Source organism: Onychostruthus taczanowskii, unplaced genomic scaffold (assembly GCF_017590055.1).
Source record: "Onychostruthus taczanowskii isolate IOZ18803 unplaced genomic scaffold, ASM1759005v1 scaffold44, whole genome shotgun sequence".
Lineage (NCBI taxonomy): Eukaryota > Metazoa > Chordata > Aves > Passeriformes > Passeridae > Onychostruthus > Onychostruthus taczanowskii.
In genome coordinates, this window is record NW_024501903.1 from 1,766,967 (window position 1) to 1,786,774 (window position 19,808).

At 40.4% G+C, this 19,808-nt stretch overlaps 1 protein-coding gene across 1 annotated transcript in view; it reads right to left on the reverse strand.

Annotated features, from left to right (window-relative positions):
• The window catches only part of PAK1 (p21 (RAC1) activated kinase 1), a 102,067-nt gene that overhangs the window by 76,553 nt on the left and 5,706 nt on the right, over nt 1-19,808 (reverse strand). The gene's annotated exons all lie outside the window — the stretch shown is intronic.

Here is a 19,808-nt window from a genome sequence, read left to right on the forward strand (position 1 = left end):
GATTGCATGAGCTCCCTCAAGCATCCGCTGTCCCTAGTCTGGTTGCAACATAAACGTTTTTATGTAGTAGGGTAATATGTATCAGTCCCATCACTTCAAAGACAGGATCAGACTGTGTCAAGAATCCGAGATACACGGGAGTTTACAGGATTGTTGCTGGGGAGGGTCGGGAGGAGGGAATGAACTGAGGCAAAAGCCATGCAGCTCAGCTTAAATCCTGGATCCATAAAGGGTACTCCATCAAAGCTGGAGTTAAAACCCAAGAGTTACCCTTTGGCCCTGAACTGGGAGCTGAAGAGTGACTGCCTTTTTGTGCCTCACTTGAGATCCCAAAACCTTTTCAGAAACATGGATGCACGCTAACAATTAAAAAAAAAAAAAAAATTTGAAGCCAGACAAGAGAACAGCCCAAAATACTCCATAAAACATGCCTGTTTGACAAGATGTTTTACCAAATACATTCATTCAACCACATGGAGAATGGATAAGTCAGGGAATTGCAGTGGTTGACCCAAGGCCTGGTCCATATACACTGCATGCACTCTACTGAGCCCTGGAGAGCTCCATCTGGAGTGCTGTGACCAGTGCCAGGCTCCTCAGTCCAAGAGAAATATGGAGCTCCTGGAGTGGGCTGTGTAGCTATAGTGTTTGCCCAAAGCACCTGCCCAAAGAGCTACAAATATGATGAGGGGACAGGAGCATCCCTCTTGTGAGGACAGGCTGAGGGAGCTGGGCATGTTCAGCCTTGAGAAGAGACAGCTGAGAGGGGACAATCAATGCACAGGTTAACTCAGTTCAGAAATTCTTTCGATTAAACCTTTGTATATTTGCTGCCAAGGAATCTCACCAAAACCTTAAGAATCCTTACGTTTTGCTATTTTCCTACTCTGTGGTAATGTGGAACCCTAATGAGATATCCAGGAATTACAATACTTAGAGTTTTCTGAATTACCCAAAGTTCAAGATTCATTTGTCTGAAACTATTGCTGGATATTTCAGAGAGAGTCCCTGAATGAAAGGAGGAAGACATCCATGAACAGCATAAGAACAGGATAGAAAGCTATCACTGCAAACCAGAATTTGGTACTTCAGAAAGGAATGAGTGAAATGCAAATCTCTTTATTTGCATTTCTAAGCACTCACACCTAAGTGTTCAGGGGTGTTCAGCAAAGGATCCATCTTGCCTTGCACTCAGGCTCAAGTCAGATGGCCCTTTTCCAATATGGAGGAAAAAGGGCATTTCTTACACCTCAAAAGGGTCTCCTGTGTTCTGTGGGAAGAAGCCTGGCACCAGACCCCAGCCTCAAAGACCAGCTGAGTTGAGCAATCGATTTCACAGTGATCACTTAAGAGCTGCGTTTTCCTCCCCTACAGACACACAGCAGAACAAGCAGTACACTGCCGTGGGGCACAGCCTGATGATTTCTTCTTTGTCAGCAGCACCAGTATCAATAGTTCTTACTCTGCTGTGCATCTCTGTTCCTGAGCTACTCCCTGCACTGTGCCAACACAGCTATTTGTGCAGCTATGTAATGGAAGGGATCAAAGAACTGGTCTACCTAGGAGTTTTCCTAGGTGTTTTTACCCAGATCAAATCCCCAAACACCTTGGCTGACACGATGCAGGAGGAACACAAGAGCATGTGAAATCACAGGAGCTGAAGCTTAGCTGAGGGACAGTAACTTGTTAGGATGTGCCCACTTAGTCACCTGCAATAACCTGTCCACTCATTTAATCTGCTCAAGCAAACAGAGACAAATTGGACTCAGCCCACATGGAAGAAAACAGAGTTCATTAATGACTTGAAAACTAATTACAGGTCTCTGGATTTTAGTAGCAGGGAAAGGAAAAAGATAAAAAGAAAAATGGAGTCCTATAGTTATACAACACAAAATTACAAAGTTCCTCAGCTAAATATCATACTGTGAAGATGAAGAAACAGCAAGCACCAGCAAGCAAAACTGAAGGTGATGGTGGGTCAGCACACTACTGCCTGGAGGTTTCTCACCCAGTAAATCAGAAGTCAATCCAGCAAAGTAATGTTGCTATAGTGGTGTGAAGTGAAGAAAAAGACAGACTATGATTCATCACATATCATATAAGTTTGTACAGCTCTGCAAAATGTATGTAAAACACTTTCACATCACAACTATTTCCTTTTCATTTTGTCCAGATAATGCAGTACACTAAAGCAGTGTGGAATGTGTTTCTGGACACAAATCTATGATGCACAAATGTTTTTGCTAAACAAACACACAAAAGCATGACAGCAACAATCTTTTATTTCCTCAGTAAATTTTAAGGAGTTTTAGTGCCAGAAAAGCAAAGTAAAAAATAAAAAAAAAAAAGGGCCAGAACACCTGACTAGCACAAAGTAGCATCTGGTTCTTATCTTATATATCCTGGTGTTAGATGGTATGCAATACCCATCACAACAGAGGTTAAAATCATTTCCAAAATGTACACAGACAGCAGATTACCTCTGATGCATATTTAACATGAACAAGCACCTCCTACCATCCTGTAGAAAGCTTTGCTATGATTTCTCTGCCCTAGAATAAGTTCAAATATAGAAGTAAGAACCAGGGTCACCATCTTAGCAAAGCTGGCTCTGAGTTACATTTTTTTGATCTTAGGACTGAAGTAGAAAATCCAGCTTATGCAAAAACATTTCTCAGTATTTGACTCTATGCAGTTGTTTCATTCCAGATAAATGGTTAAGGCATCATACTGTACACGTTCCCACTTGCCACTAAGTCCTCTGTTTCTGTACTGAGAAGCTCACAGTAAAGGGTCAGGATCTGCCTGGTACAGTTATAACAGTAATTACAACTTGGTGCCTTTTTTTTTTTTTTTTTGCTTTTTTTTTTTTTCTTGATGCTTAAATCCCAAATAATTCTGTTTCTTTTTATGGGTTACTTCCTTGTTGGTTAAGTTACCCTGTAGTTGGTTGAAATCTCACAGGAACCTTCATGCCATTCCAATTTTAAATAATCTCTTACCGCTTCATTGAAGTCCTGGAATCTTGCAAAACCTCTGGTGATGAATACACTTTTACATTCCAGATCTCCTTTAGCCAGGAAATTGCACAGAGACAGCTAAGAGCACTCAGTGCTTTGGTGAGCAGTCAGCAAGTCGGGGAATACTAGGGAAGCCACAAGTGACTGATTCTGGAAGCCTTGTGTATCTCTGGAAGTCATAAAATACAGATGGGCAATGGCTTAACAGTGAGGTCAGTCTTTGATTCATTAGCTAACAGACGAATTTAAGCCATATATCTGAGTTTTGAGGCATACTGCTAATTCAAGCTTAAAAGCAAGGGGGGAGTTTTACCCTGCACAGTGAGTTTCTTTGGAGCTGTACAGAATCACAGCTTTGGCTTAAGTTTTTTATGTTCTCTCAATGATCTTAATAGTTTGGGTTTTGGAAAAATATTAGTAGGCACTGGTAATCTTAGGTAAAAAAACATATTTAAATGCTGTAAGCTCTTCTTTGTGGGTGGAGGTATAAACTTCAAACACACTGGGTCAGTCACTGGAGCTATAATAATTCACACCACTGACCATTTGTATTGTAAATCAATCTGTGCAAGAATCTGTGGAGATGAGTGCCATAACAGAAGAGCCTGTTTTCAGATATTAAAAACAGTACCGATGTGCTCCAAAAACCGGAATTTGGTTCTGAATTTTGTCTTTCAATCTCGCAACTGCAGTCATAGCTATGGTTCCCTACATCAGCTTCCCTCTGTCTGCAGTCTAAAAAACACCTATCCCTGCCTGCCCCTATTCTTCTCCAGCTGTATCAAGAAACATCTACTCATTCATACTTCCTCTCCTTTCCCCTTCCTTCCACCTCCCAGCCTCATTTAATCATTCACCTCAGTTTGAAAGTCCCTTTCCTCCCTCCATCCCACCAGCCAATCTAAGGCAAGGATGTGAATAAATACAGTCTAGACACTCCTTTAGGGATCCATGTCCCATCTGGACTGGAAATTATCCTAGAATGATTAGGGTGGGAAGGGACCTTAAAGACCATTTTGTCCCAACTCCCCTGCCATGGGCAGGGATACCTTCCACTAGACCAGGTTGCTCAGAGCCCCTTCCAACCTGGCCTCAAACACTTCCAAGGAATGAGGCATCCACTGCTTCTCTGGGCATCCCATTCCATCTGGACATCTTCACTTCACCACTTTTGTAGTGAAGAATCGTGGCAGCAGCTCTGCTTTACAAAACACGGACAGCAGCAGACAAAGAACGCGGCCCCCAGGGAGAACAAGAGGGGCACTGCTGAGAGGGAGGGGAGGGAAAGGGAGGTCATAAATACTGCTCATTCACTTGGGCCTTTGGAGCATGAAGGAATTGCTGCCAGTGAAGGAAGTGTGGAAAGTAGCATAGTAATGGCAGGCAGGCAAACATCTCAAGCATGAGAACCTGTCTCCCAAGTGACAAAATACCTGCAGAAATCACAGAACAATCTATGATTGCTGGCTGTCGTTCAGCCACCAGTACAAGGACCTGACCTGTGAAATTGTGTGGCACAGCCCTCTTAGAACTGTTTGGGTGATTGTCCTGGCCTCAGGTGTGAACTGGTTCTCTGCACTGTCCCAGAACCATGACTTTAATTTCTGCTCCTTAATATAAAGAAATCAGAAAAAAAAAAAAAAAAAAAAAAAACCCTCAATACTGCCCAAAATGTAAATTTGCTACCTAGGACAGGTTTCCCAACAGTCTGTGACAGGTTTTCCTTCCAGGATTCAGCTTACATAGTAACAATAGTTTTATAACAGACACTCAGAATCACTTTTCCATTCATTTTATTGTGGTTTATGATGAGAAAAATCCTCCTCTGTGAGAACATGGAAGAACACAGTAGAAATAGATTTATGCATTTCTTGGGCTCAACAACTCCTGCTGAACCAGTAAGAAAACAAGAATAACACTACTGAAACTTAATCCAAATTATTCTGAACTATGCTATTTTTTTAAAAAAAATTTCTTTTACCTATAAGTGGGGAGAAATAAAAAAGAAAGCATAACATCAAGGGGACACAGCTCTGGAAGTGTGGAAAAAGTAGAGTGCACTAAATTTACCTTTCATTAGGGACTCCCCAAGTTTAATGGGCTACCATTCAAGGAAAATAATAATAAAGATAATTTTAAAATCAATTAGCTTTTCCTCTCTATTGGCTTTTTACAGAATGCCCCTGGAGAGTTTTCACTTCCAGTGTCAGTGCTTAAAAACATAGCTAGGTAATGCAAAAGACAGTATGAATGAGACATCAGACAGAGACTGCTAATCCAGAATTATTTATTACTCAAAACCTAACAAAAGCAGCTCATTTTTCTATGCAGAAAGTCTTAGTTGCATGGGAGGACACTGTAAACAGAGGAGGGTGAGGCTGAGCAAGATTGTAACAGTGTAATGGCATCACAAAAGTATATTCTTTTGCTGGTTTTGCTGAGCTTATTCAAATTGAATTACTCTGAAGAGCTGATTCTGTTTTGACTGAAGCCAGTGAAAGATTTGACACACATTTCAGAGTACAAAACCAGCCCTTCAGTCATAGCACCTCTGCCAGATTTTGTTTCACACCCTGCCAAAATGTCATAGCTTGAATCACTTCAGTAGCTTCAGCCATTTAAAACTGGACTGAATAAAACCCTGGAGAATAAACTGCAGAGAGGAATCTTCCCCTGTTCTTTCCCTTATCTCTGCTCTTCTGCCTCACTGGGTTACATGAATAGCAACCAAAAACTGCAGAGCACTGACAGACATGGTGTCTCTGGGCATTTTGGATGTTTCACAAGCAAGCTTTGAAAACGTGAAACCTCTGTCCTTCACTTCTACCTATTTGCATTGTGTCCAAGAGGACTTTAGTGGATCACAACAGAAAGATTATAGAGTAGCTGACTTCAAATGTTTTGGAAAAACTGCATTGAATTTGAGATTTCATGGCAGCTTCAAACAGTGCGGTGAAATTTTATTAAAGTGCAAAGTAAAGGTCTTCAGCAACATAATCTGAAATGACATGGAGCAGACAAAATATCATAGAAACAGCAAGATAACTCAAGTTATTAACTCATCAAAAAGCTTGAGAGATGGAACAACCATTTTTCAGGGTAGAGAGTGACTTTGATAGTTTACCCAATAGAGGGAGCTATACAAGCTCAGGGGCAATTTGTCTGAGGACAGGGATAACTGATAATTTAATTATACTGGTTGGTCACACTATAACCAGAGTTACACTAGAGATATAGATCACAACATGCCTGCCAAGAGAGCTGGCCCTGCAGAATTCCTTTGATATGATGTACATCTCCGTGCTGTCCAAATCGCTGATGAGTCATGGATTGTTCTGCAGGACACAGGAAAGCTTAATAAATTATTTTATTGCATAATCCTTTCCTATTGATTCCTTGATATACCTGCAGGAACTGCTAAATAACAACATACAACCCCCTGAGTTTTTTCAGTGGCTGCCTCAGCATACCACATAAGTCTTGCAAAACTGCCAGGATAAAACTGAGGTTTCAGGAACATACCAACGTCTAGCTTTACATTCATGTCCAGTTGCCTTTGCAGTCAGAGGGATGTCAAGTTGCACTGGCTGTAATTTGCCTTAAGATCTCTGATGAGGTTTCTATCCTGAATCTCACCATCTTGTCTCAGTTTGTTAATTAACAGTTTTAGGGATGGCTATTTTGCCTTTCTTTTTGCCACATTTTCTGGGATATGCACAGATTCTCATTAAATTGTTACATACTTACCAAGTAATTAACTTCATCAGCATAAACTAATCACCAAACTATCCTAGGAACTGTATTGCAGATGGGGAAAATTAGGTAAGAGCTCAATCCGTAGCCTCAGGCTCTGCAGCAAAACTACTGCAATAATGCTTTTTGAATTCAGGAGTTCCTACTTCCCATTTCTGCTCTCAGACTAAATCAATCCTTTAAGCTGCCTCTGAAAGCTTCCAATTGCAGCAAATATAAACTTTGCACAAGGGACCTGGGCCTGCAGTCATACAGAGAACTAATCTTCAGCAGGCAGGTGAACTATAGGGAAGAAACTTTTAATATTGCCATTTACAATTGGTGGCCTCTGTCCACAGGCTTTGCGTTGCAGAGAGCAGCCCTGCAGGAAACTGTGATACTGAAACTGATTCTCTGGTGACAGTGGCCTTTATCACACACAGAGATGAAGTTACAAATGGCTGTCTAGAGAAAAAGGGCCTAGAGGTCCAAGGTAAATGATTTTCAAAAAACAGTGCAGAAAGTGAGCCAACTGTGATGTATGTGGACTGTGCTTGAAACAGGAGGGCAAAGCTACTTGCTGAAGGGAAACCGGATTTGGAAACATTGAAGCTTCAGGATGGACAATGCTCCGTTGTGAAATCTGTGTATTGAAGATTTCTTATTTTGCCTGCGTGGCTATATTTCTGGGAAGAGCACTTTCCATCAAACCATATTCAAGAAGCCAATGCTGAAGTAATTCTTTTCCCCCTTTAGTTTACAAGTGGTTACAAAACAATGAAGCTCTCAGTTCTTGACGCCGCTTCGCAGGGGAGAATGTACAAAGAGCTGCCTAATCTCTTTCAGTTCAGCTCTTTAATTCTCATGGGTATCCAGTTGCCAGGTATCTGTATCAGTCTCTGAGTTCTCAGCTGTGCATCAAACTGTTGGCTCTTGTTCTAACATGCTGTTTCAGAGCCGACCAGGTTTCAGCACGAACATGTGAGGGCTGCTGTGCCTAAACCCGTTGGACGTTGGCAGAGGAGCAGCATCACAAATCCAGCAGTGCTCGCTCTGGTGATGAAATGCCAAGTAAGCACTTTCACAGTGCCAGGCTAATCTTAACGCTGACGTTTGCCATCCAGAAGGAAACAAGCTGTACAACTAAAGGAGGCACGTCACCAAGGAAGATTTGAATGCTTCCTGATTGGTTTCCCAAATAATTATGTCATTTGCTTCTAACTGAGGCTAGATTGCAATTCAAGTATTAGAGGGTTTTCTCAAGTGCAAACTGCAATTAAGGAATCAAAAGGCAAGATGCAAACCATACCACAGGACAAGCTAAGAAAAAATGGTGAAACCAGACAAATTAATTTTCAATTTATTTCCTGTCATTATTGCTAGACAGTCTCAAATGCAAAGTGAAAAAAAACCCCATAAACAAATTTATAGCTAACGTAAAAAATTAACACCTGTATGCTATATTAATGCGTGAAATTTGCTAAATTAAAATGCTAAATTAAAATGCTATATTTGGCTCAGTCACTTAGCAACAGCTGCATCAGTCTAAGACATTTTCATTCTGCAGCTGTTAGTTGGTACCTCAGGCTGGAGCTCCCGTAGAATCATAGAATGGTCTGACTTGGAACTTGGTCTTGTTCCAGACCCCCTGCCATGGGCAGGGACACCTTCTACTAGACCAAGTTGCTCAAAGCCCCATCCAGCCTGGCTTTGAACACTTCCAGGAGACGGACAGCCACAGCTTCCTGGGAAATGTGTGATGGTGCCTCACCACCCTCACACGGAAGAATTTCTTCTTGGTATCTAATCTAAATGTACCCTCTTTCAGTTTAAAGCCATTTTCTCTTGTCCTCTGACCTCATACCCTTGTCAAAAGTCCCTCTCCAGCCCTCTTGTAGCCCCTTTAGGCACTGGAAGGTGCCCCTCCAGGAGACTGGAAGGTCTTCCCAGAGCCTTCTCTCCTCCAGGCTGAACAACCCCAATGCTCTTAGCCTGTCTCCACAGCAGAGGTGCTCCAACATCCTGATAATTTTTGCAGCACTCATCAGATCCATGTCCCCTCCATGCTGAAGACCCCAGAGCTGGATTCAATACTCCAGGTGGGGTTTCACAAGATCAGAGGGGCAGAATCCCTTCCCTTGCCCTGCTGCCTGCAGGTTACAGCCCAGGACACAGTTGGGCTGTGAGTATTGTCAGGTACGTCCAGCCTCTCATCCACCAGCACTCCCAAGTCTCTTCTCAGGGCTGCAATCAATCCATTCATTCTCCAGTCTGTACTGATACCAGGAGCTGCCCAATTCACATGAAGAATCTTGCACTTGGCCTTTTTAACCTCATTAAGCTCCCATAGATCCACTTCTCAAGCTTGTCCAGGTCCCTCTGGGTGCCATCCCATCTTCCAGGCACATCAGCTGCACCACACATCTTTGTGTCATCTGCAGACTTGCTGAGGGTGCACTCATTCCTCCACCAAAGTCAGCAGAAGGAAATGTGTGCCTGCATTTTGCCTGCTTCTCTCCAAAACCAAGTGTCTTAATTCAGATGCATCTTTATCAGTTTTCTACTGGCTTGGTTTTGTCGTCAGGCAGAAGCCTCAGCACCTGTTCATTCTGACAGCTGTGAGGTGAAGCAGTACCCCACACCAGAGGGGCAGAACGAGCAGCCACATCTTAAACTGCCACAGCAATAATCACCAGAGTGTACCCAGCAGTGCCTGAAGTGAAGATTAAAGTAGAACTGCAAAAAAGCATGAAAGTGCCCAAGGAAATAATCACAAGAAAAACAGCTACATGAATTTTGTCACAATGCAACAAACTGTTTAGAAATTACTATGCCAAAAAGAAGAAGCATAAAAGGTTAGAAGACACTGCAGGGAAAAGGGACATTCTAGTCTTGGTCCAAGCTATCTTGACTACTTAACTGCAATGCTGTGGTTATTTATTTACTTGTTTCCTGATGTGACTGTGAGTGGTGTGATGTGTGTTCAGGTCGGTGCTGTCCCCTGTGAGGCAGGCGTGCCTGGGGCACAGCTTCCAGATCACAACCCTCAGTGGATGCAGATAAAGGAATGCCTGCTTTGAGGATCATGGGCAGAATTAAAAGCAACACAAGAGCTGAACTGCTCACCAAGAAAAATTCAGAAAGCAAGAAACTTTGCCAGCCAGAAAGAAATCACTTGGGCTGGTGATTTTGAAGGACAATGCTTTTGAACCTATACACCTAAATTCCAATAAAATAATGCTTCAAAATTAATATTTTGATCCTTAGATATTCCTGCCAGAGAACGCCACCAGAATAAACAAATTCAGTAAGTTACATTTGCAGAAAGATCATTTTTGTGGGATGGTGCTTATATTTTCTTCTTCAAATGGAACAAAGAAGTTTCTCTCTAGGAGCTGCAGCATCTCCAGCTGCACTGAATGCCCTTGGGCAGGGCAGAGTGGTGAATCTGGAGCAATGGGGTATCAGGTATCACCAGATATCGTCTGCTGTTCATCAGGCTGGAACTCCCTCAAGCACAGGGATGCTTTCTCCCATGCTTTCCTTTGGCAAGAAGAACTACACAAAATCCACAAGAATACCACTGCAGCTTCCATAATAAAATTTAAGATATGGATGGTGCCATCATGCTCAGCCACAAAGAAGCAATTGGTATGCTGGAAATGCTGCTTGTTTTATTAATCATCCTAATTTTTCATTGTGTTGTCTTTCTTCATGAACATAAAAAGACAGGAAACAGCTAGCCTGTTTCTTCTGCTCTTAGCCTGCGTACAATCTGCACAATCACCAGGGATGCCACAATCTTTGGCTGATGCATTTCAGTTTTAAAAACTAACCAGACAAAACATGTACCCAGCCTAAGCTGTACAGTCATTAAAATGCCATTAAATGTCCATACATGAAAATCACACCTGGATTATGTCTTATACAGACCAAGATCAAGGCCTCCATCTGACATTTTTATCAGTCCCCACAATGGCAAGGCCATGGCTTGTAGGCACCACCATAAAACTGGTTATGAGTAATAATTCCCAACCTAAATGATCCGGTAATAATTTGCCAAGCCTGAACTCACAGCTCCAGCATGACACATACAGACATCCAAACCACCCACTGGTACTGCAAAAATCAGGAGTTCCTGTGCTTATTTATTTATTTCCACTGGGAGCAGCACATCCTCTTGTAGAAATGGAGGAAAACCATCCAGCATTGCAGATACATGACTAATCTCTGTAACAAACAGGCACTGAAAATATAGCCAGGAAAACAACCTAATAATCTGAGTGGGCCAAATCCTCCTCTGCTCAGTATCCTTGATAGTCATTTATGTTATGCCAGGCAGTAGGATAATAAGAGTTCATCACCTCTGTTTTGTCCTGCACCATGTACATATACAAATTAGAGCTATTAAAAATTATCTTCAGCTTATATGCTACTATATTCAAACCACTAGTAAGGCCACTTAAGCTTTTATTAGCCTAGGTAGGAATTGCATGTGGTTCCTTCCTATTAAAGGAGCTAAATTTCCTTCAGCAGATGGTCGTCAGGCTTAATAACTAAATCTAGAACTGAAGATTTTTATTGAAACATGAAAAAGAAGTAAGAAGGTTGCTATTATTAAACAAATTCCAATCAGAGATGGCCAGTGCCTATATTTTTTTCCTGGTTTTCTTTTTCAAACACTGGAAGGTAATGTGATGACTGAGAAGATCACAAACACAGTGGGTTACAAGGCTTACATACTAAAGGAAAATAAACTGAAATGTATTACCTTAAGTGCTTTTAAAAAATAAATCAGCTCAGTAAGCAACCCAAATCCTCAAAACCTATATAGGAAGTTCTCTACTTCCAAAGTGTTCCCCTTCTTCAACCTTCTAGGTCAGTTTTGTTTTTGTTTTTGTTTTTGTTTTTTAACAGCACAATTGTTTGAAGGTATTCAGAGTGAGCAGAGTGAAATTATTGCTTTGCATGGTGTGAGGAATGAGAGATTAACTTTTAACTCCACTCTGCAAACTACTTCCAAAATCAGTTAATTAAGTCTCGGTCTACTTTATAAAATAGTAGAAAAAAGATGTTTTGTAGGTTTACAGACAGTATGCAGAGCAGAATTTGCACTTGCCCAGCACTCACCAGCAGATCATGTCAAGCACACAGTCACAGACAATTTTATATATCCAAATAAGCCAAAAAACTCCATGCACAGCCTACACACATGCAGTGACAACACCCTGACAGCTGCTAGTTGTCAACCCAGACAGAGCTTTGAAATAAACAGAGTGGGGTTTGCCCCTTTTGCTGATTACATGCATATTTCCTATGAGTCCTTCCTTCATGACCTGTTAGTCTAACATTGACAATATGGCACAAAACAACGAGTTAATGGGCTCACAGGATGCAATCATGCAAAATCCCAAATAACTAGGAAACTTTGACCTCACCTGTTTATGTCACCCTTCTTGCCCTAATCCTCACTTTTGCCTGTTTAGCTCAGTTATCTTTGTGGCAACACACCAACTACTTCACTGACATCCCAAAAGACCCCATTTTCCTTGTCAAAAATCAGTTATTTCACAAAATAAACATACTCTTGGTGTGATACTATCTATTTTGGTTAACTCCTTTTACTTCTTACCCGATCTCCATTTGTTTCTAAATTCTCCAGATTTGTTGTAAAGCCTCTGCTCCCATCAAGGTCAGATTAGTTCTCCTGAGAGGCTTAGGGGCTAAGCTGCAGTTTGCTGGTTGCTCTGCAAGATGGCCAATGAAGAAATAGCACGCTTGAGACCTCTGCTCCACAGAGATGTGGGTTTTCTTTAAAGTAATTTGCCTTTTTGCTTGCAATGCAATTCCAAAGAAAGCATTATATAGCAATGAAGTCATAATGTCAAAGTGTTATTTACACTTTGATTGCAAAGGAACTGTTTTTTTAGTTATGCCCACTATTTTTGTTTGCTGTGGTGTCACCTTCTGTGGCAGAGAGGAACATCATTAGGAACATCTACACCAGCACTTCTCCCTTGTCTAACAAACTAATCATACAAATTGTGATCGCTGGTACTTACTGCAGACCAAAAGAAGGCAGCTGATGAAACCAAAGTTTGTCTGAGTGCTTGAGATTACTTTTCTTATTATTCCAATTGGAATGGAAAGTGTTGATCCTGCAGTTCATCCACATGTCTGCAATCTGAGCCAAATTCTCCTGTCAGTCACACATTTGCACACACATTAGACCAGAGTCCTTCCAGGTGTAAGTCTACAGACTTCCAGGCAATCAAATCACAATGTATTTAGCCTACTGTTATCTATTTTTAATTTTCACCAAATCTTTTATCCAGGCTTCTAGGATGCTGCAGAAAGCAAAGCATATCTCAAAACCCCCCTGTATTAAATATACCAAATAAGTTTAAAGAAGAAGGGTGAGACATAGCTGCCAAAGAATGCACTGACCTCCAAGATCTGCACCAGGAGACCCAAAGAAAGCTGAAGCAGGATGTGGCTGCCATCCACAGGGACTGAGCTCCTCAAACAAGTTCCTGACCTGAGAAAGCCCGATTCCCACAGCTCAATGAGAGGAACTGCTGGATGAAGACAGACAGACTGTCCCTGACTGCCTGCCTGCATTTTCAAGGAAGACAGTTCTACCTGGTTCATGTGCTACAAAACCAAGCAGCTTATCTAATACTGTAAGAAATGCATAGAAGCCAGAATCTTTCACAGTCACTGCTGCATGCCCAAGTCACTTTGAGCTCTGTGGGAAGGAGAAGAAGAATGGATGTCTTCAAAACCACAAGCACTCACAACCAAACAAAATTACAATCTCTATTGTTTGTTAACAGCACTCAGCCTGCAACATCCAGCTGGGGAGCTCTAAGCAGTGAGGCTTAAGGATTTTACAACATTTGATATTACAGATTATTACTAACCATCTTTATGTTAGTAAGATTAGCACAGAATTTAGAGTTCTAAGGTAGTAACAAAGGACAGCAGAGATGGTGCAAAGAGAACATGTCTCCAGTTTGAAAAAGCACACAGTTTAAGTAGACAAATCAGGGACTACACACTGCTATTCATGCTCCCAGCCAAAGCTCATACATCTCAGTTTTTCAAATGTAGCCCAAGACAGCAGTAACTGAAAAATCTGGGCTTCTGACAGCTATTCTGTGTTGTGACTGCAAAGCTTTAAAATCCTTGCCTAGGGCTTCCAGGCTCTACCTCTATACAAACCATACACAATGTTAATTAAACGCACAAAAAGGAGGCTGAAAGAACACTCATGAAATTTGCAAATCTAAGCATATGAAGGCTGCAAAATGCCAAAGTGAAGTCAGCTGCACCACCTTAATTATTGCCCTTTGAATATATTCCTTATGGTGGATTTTAATTACCTGAGTTGGTGCTGTTTTTCCACAGGTCCCAGCTTCCTCCTTTAGTTCAAAAAAGAACATTCACTCAAGAGGAGATTGATGTAATTTGTCTTTAGGCAGCAAGTTTATGCAATCTGAGTCTTAAGTAAGCTGAGTCTCCTTTGGAAATACAGAGCTTACCACAGTGAACAAAACCGTAATTTAGGTAGATATCTCATAGATATGTCAGTAATCCACCTTTCAAAACAACAGCAGCTTAACTCCTTTTCTTCCCCCTAATTTCTTGAATGTTCCAAAGTCTTATTCATTGTAAACTGGCCAAAACTGAAGAGGGAAAATATTACTTTATTCTATAATTTTCTATGATTTTCATGATAGAACTTCAGCATTTCTTCCTTATTTTTATAATATACTAGAAGATGGAGGAGTTAATCTCTCCAGTCCTATAGGGAACATCTCTTGCTCAGTCTCAGCTTCTCACTTCCCATACATCCTGTCATTTCTGTTTTGTTTGTCCAATATATTTGTCCCCACACAAATCAAACTGTTTAGGTAAATCTTTCTCTACTCCCCCACAGCCAATCCAACACCTTCATAAGGCCAGTCCTAGTTTCCTGTTTATGTCCCCTCTCTCCCATCATCTCATCCAGCCTCTGTCATTCTCCCACCCACTGTTTTATTTTACTGTTGAAGTTTAGCACAACTCCCCAGAACATGAGAAGTGAGATTCTTTTTTAAAGGCTCCTGACTTGGCCAAATTTAGGTCAATTTTCACAGGCACAAAAAGTGCAGACCTGACATAGCCCACCCTCTTGCCAAACAAAAAAAAAAAAAAAAAAAAAACCAAAAAAATAAAAAAAAAAAAAAAAAAAGACTAAACATCTCTGGCTGAAATTTCAGGAGGAGGTAGGGTGAGTCAGCCCAAAACAGACCCCTGGCTGAAAAGCATCAGAGTTAATTAAAACTAAATAGGTAGTCTCAAACAGAGTCCCCATTACAAGTCATTAAAGGAAATTGATTTTTTTTTTTTTGCAAGTTATGTGTTTTTGTGGTCTCCATATGAGCTGTGATTACCCTGGTAAGATATCAGTCACATTTCTGAAGAAATTTGCAAAGTTATGGTCTATTGACTCTTAACATCAGTTCATTAGATTTATCTCAGATTGTAAACACTGAGGGAATTAGGTTTTCACACATTCTTGTTAAATGCTTCACCCAATGGAATCCATGCAGCAAATTATTATGTTTTGAATATGTTTTGGTTTAAATGCATTGCATCCTTTAGTGTACAAAAGGCTACCTTTTTTTTTCTCCATACTCCCTTCTCATTAGAACCAGTAGGATTTAATTTCCATGTAGTATTACCAAGTCTAGTTCCCTGGTTCCTTATACATCTGTGTCTTGAAATCTTAAGCATTTATTATCCTTGTTATTGGTGGTTTACCAGTTGGAGATTATGGAATTGGTCTGGAGTGAGGACATTTGCAAATCCTGATGCAGAATCCTACATAACCAAGATTTCTTTTAAGCCCTAGCTCATTAAGAAAGGCTCAGGCTCTGTCTTTTTAAGGTACATTTACTTCTGAAAGTAAACAAATGTCTTTCTCACTTTCCTGACCTTCAGTTTCAGTTTTGCTCTTACATGCAAGTCAGTTTTCCCCTGTTCGATTTGGGTCCCATTTCACTTTTCAGAGATCAGGCTGAAGATTCTGCTGAGAGCAGACTGGGAGAGGCGTTGCATTACTGAAATCCTCTGTTTGATCCTCAGCTTAATTAAAACCCCTCTTCCTGTTTATATTTATTTATATTTATGTTTAGAAAACTATGCAGGTTCAGTGGTGCTGTGGCACAGCCTAATGAACCCTGATGTAATTGGTAACTTGACTTTGGCTTTACTTTAAGATTACTTGGAGGTTCTTGTATTTTAGCAAGGAGAAGTATTACTGACAGTAAATGAGCCTGCACATTTTTCAGCTGTAATTCTCGGGACATAACTGATAACATGACTGGAAAGGAATCCTTGAATTATGAATTTGGGTTCTCTGCTACTAGAAGCATGGGAATCAAAGCTGAAAATAAATGTGTTTGATTTCTGGCTTAGCAATGATTGCCTACTTCACATTTCATACATCTTTCCATTAGTTCTTGTATCAATATTGTTTTTTACATTGAACAGGTCATCTCTCTGTGGAGCTTTAGCTTCTTCCATGTGTTCTGAAACAGCAACAAGAGACATTTCAAGATTTCATTTGCCTTCATCCAGGCACATCTTACAGCTGGTCCACAGTACACTGGCAGCTGGCAACTGAATCCAGATGTTTTACCTCTACTCTTTCTGCAAATCTCCTGTCTTCTATCATATTTTTTTTCTTTAGGCCCCAGTACATGACCATATGTCTTCTATTACTCCAGTTCTCAAGGTTATGCAGTCTTCCTACATGATGTTCCAGTTCTTCTTTGTTTTGATTTTGTGTTCCAATTTTATGTCATTGCTAAATTAAATTAGCAAATTTTCTCTTGCCTGAAAATTAGCCCTGAATATCTTTGTTTTGATTTTGTGTTCCAATTTTATGTCATTGCTAAATTAAATTAGCAAATTTTTGCCTGAAAATTAGCCCTGAAAATATTGTTAATTTATTGCTTTTATAAGCTTTTGTTTGTACTGTATCACTGTTCTCTTGACACGCCTACAAAAACATTTCTCTTTATTAGATCTAAGTGGTTATCTAAGCAGTTAGCACAGTTGTTACTTTTTCTATAAACTTTAAATGTGTTATTTTTCATGGTTACGTGGCCCCTAGGTGGATTGGGAAATTGTTATGGCTCTTCAGTCCAACTCCTCAATAATATGGTAAATAAAATGAAACAATTTCATTTGTTAAGTTCAGAAATATTATCCACTGAGAAGAAAGGCATCTGTTCATGGTTCTCAGGACTATTTTTCCCAAAGAACTCTGGAAACTCATTTCAGTCACATATTGAATTGTTTTTTGAAATCCTGCAGGCTAGAAATCAAAGAAGGTGGGAGAAAATGGGTGTTTATAACAAAAAATTCAATTCTGGGAAACCAGTGGCATTACAGAAAATTAGCAGTTGTCTGTGGTTATACACTGGCTGAATCTGACCCTAGGTGACATGGAAGTTCAGGCTTGACAGACTTCAGTGTGGTACCCTTCAACAGGTTAAAACTCATAGAAAGGTCAAATAACTGAGAAGCAGCAGGCTTGACACAGTACTTGTTTCTTAAATCTGCTGTCTCAGTGTTACCCTTCAAATTACATCTTATTGTCTGTCTTGAAGTATGATGTCTAACATCTTACTGAGGAAAAAGGGTCTCTTGATGCTCAGTGCCCTCATCACACCCTCATAAAAACTTTCAAAGCTCCAGTTGATTCAGACTGGGCCCAGCACGTCCACAGCAAATAGCAAACCCATTGCTCAATTTTTAGGCTCAGAACACCTGAGCAAGAGCAGTTGAAGATAAAGAAAACCCAACAAAATCATAGCCAGTCCCCTGAGCAAGATTGTGTGCTCTACACACAGGAACTCTGTTACATTTTCAGGTGTCACAGTTCTTGGGTTTACCAATAATTTGAAGTGGCTGGAGGGAGTATGTGTCAAGGGTGTCAATACTTTGGTTTTATGATCAAGGTTAAAACCTGGGAGTCAAGAGGCTCCACATAATCCACAGCCTTCCTGTCATCTCAGCCAAGGCATTTAACAATCTGTTGATTTACTGCCCAGTAAAACAAACAATGTTTCACTGTGTTGTAATAGTGCTGTGAAACACACTTTTTAATGCTCATGTAATATTCCAATATCAGTGTTATTTCTAATTAATTGTATTACATGAGGGATAGAGATCCCATCTGAGATGTCACTGGATGCCAGTCGGCAATGATGATCCATACCCCCAAGTTTTGACAGTGACAGTTGACAAGTCTCTGGCTGCAGACAGGCTCAGCTGGATTGAAAACAAGTCCACAACACATGGTTATGCAATAAGGATTAGACTGCACATCTCTTGACTAGATGCATGCTTTGCTAACAGATTACCTCATCTCTTACAAATGAATTATGATTTCTTTATGGAAGGAATACCATTCAATGCTTCTTCTTACGCTGCAAAAAAATGCATGGATTGTAATATAAGATATAAGCAAACAAAATAATCCTCCATGGAAAAAAATACTGTATCTGCTTGAATGAGTTGAAAGAAATCCAGTTGTGTTAATAAAGCTTTAATCTTATTAAACTTTCAAAGCAATTATGTGAATGCAATGATAAACAGGCATGAGATGTCTCCTAGTACTAGAAGCAACAACTTCACTAGTCACTCACTCAAAATTATCTTCCTGTCTGACACTGAAGTTCTCCTTTGCTTCAGCTTCATGGCATCAGGAACAGTGAACAAATGCACCCTAACAATAGCAATTCCAGCAAAGACAAGCTTACAAAATGCTCTCTCTGAAGGAAACCACGATGGACATGGACATGGTACAGCTCAAGGTAAAGGCACAAATACAAAACAGGCATAAATCAGTCACGCTCCTTTTCCACAGTTCCACAATCTTTCCTTTGGCACCAGAGGCAGACAACATCAGAGCCACCTACAAGTTGTGATCGTTCCCTTTATATCTGGTTCTCCACTCACCTTCGGTCAAGCTTGCTGCTGCAGCATTCTGGTTCAAATCCTTCTAAGATGGGCTGCCTCCTTCTCTCAAAATCTTTCGTCACCCATTCATAAAGAAAAGCAGAGCTCCCTTTTGCTTTCTGAAATACTGCTATTGTACTCTCAAGGCTGTAAGCAACACATGAGTCATTATCAGTAACAACTGAGAGAAGCAGAACAAAAGAGCTCACTTCTTTCCTACAAAGAAATTTCTGGCACGCTTGCTAACACCTTTTTTGATAAATGCTTTCATACATGTTGAGGGAATGTGATGTCTGATTAGTGGTTAAGAAGGACACTTGGCAGGTGTGCACCAACATCATACAGAGAGATGATTTATACTTGAATACACAGTTTACCTACAATAAAACTCGAATCCAAGGTGCTTTGGTAACAAGTGTAAAAGGAAGCACTACTAGCACAAGCCCTCCTGCTCACACAGTACAGTGGATGCCACTCACAACCCAAATACATGAAGGAGAAAGATAAAACTGAGTGTGAACCAGGTTGAAATGATTCCACAGAGTGTAAAGCTAGTGTGTTAAAAGGAGTGCTGGATTTCAAGGCTCTTAGCCAGCCTTGCAAAACACAAAGACATACTAAATATATTTCAGTGCTACATGAGACAATACAGTCCCTAGAAACTATATTGGTACAAAAATATTCATTGGAGCTACTCTAAATCACAGTGGTAATTTATTTGTTGGTTTTCATGGTACTTCACAGACAGAAAGCCAAGTATTAGTGAGAGCAAGCACAATTCAGAAATGAATCTTTCTTTACAAGTTCAGCAGAACATGTGTTTTGCACTTACACATTTCTTTTCCCTAGAAACAAACACAGATAAAAAGAAAACACAGCAATGAAAATTGTTGTTGATCTATGGCACCATGTATATGAAATAGAAGCAGATTTCAGTTGGTTCTTTTGGAGATTGTAGTCCTAAACATACTTGAAAATTAGTCATTTCAGCTCAGGGCCTTCTACTGTTTTTTCAGCATTTACAGTTCTTAGAATATG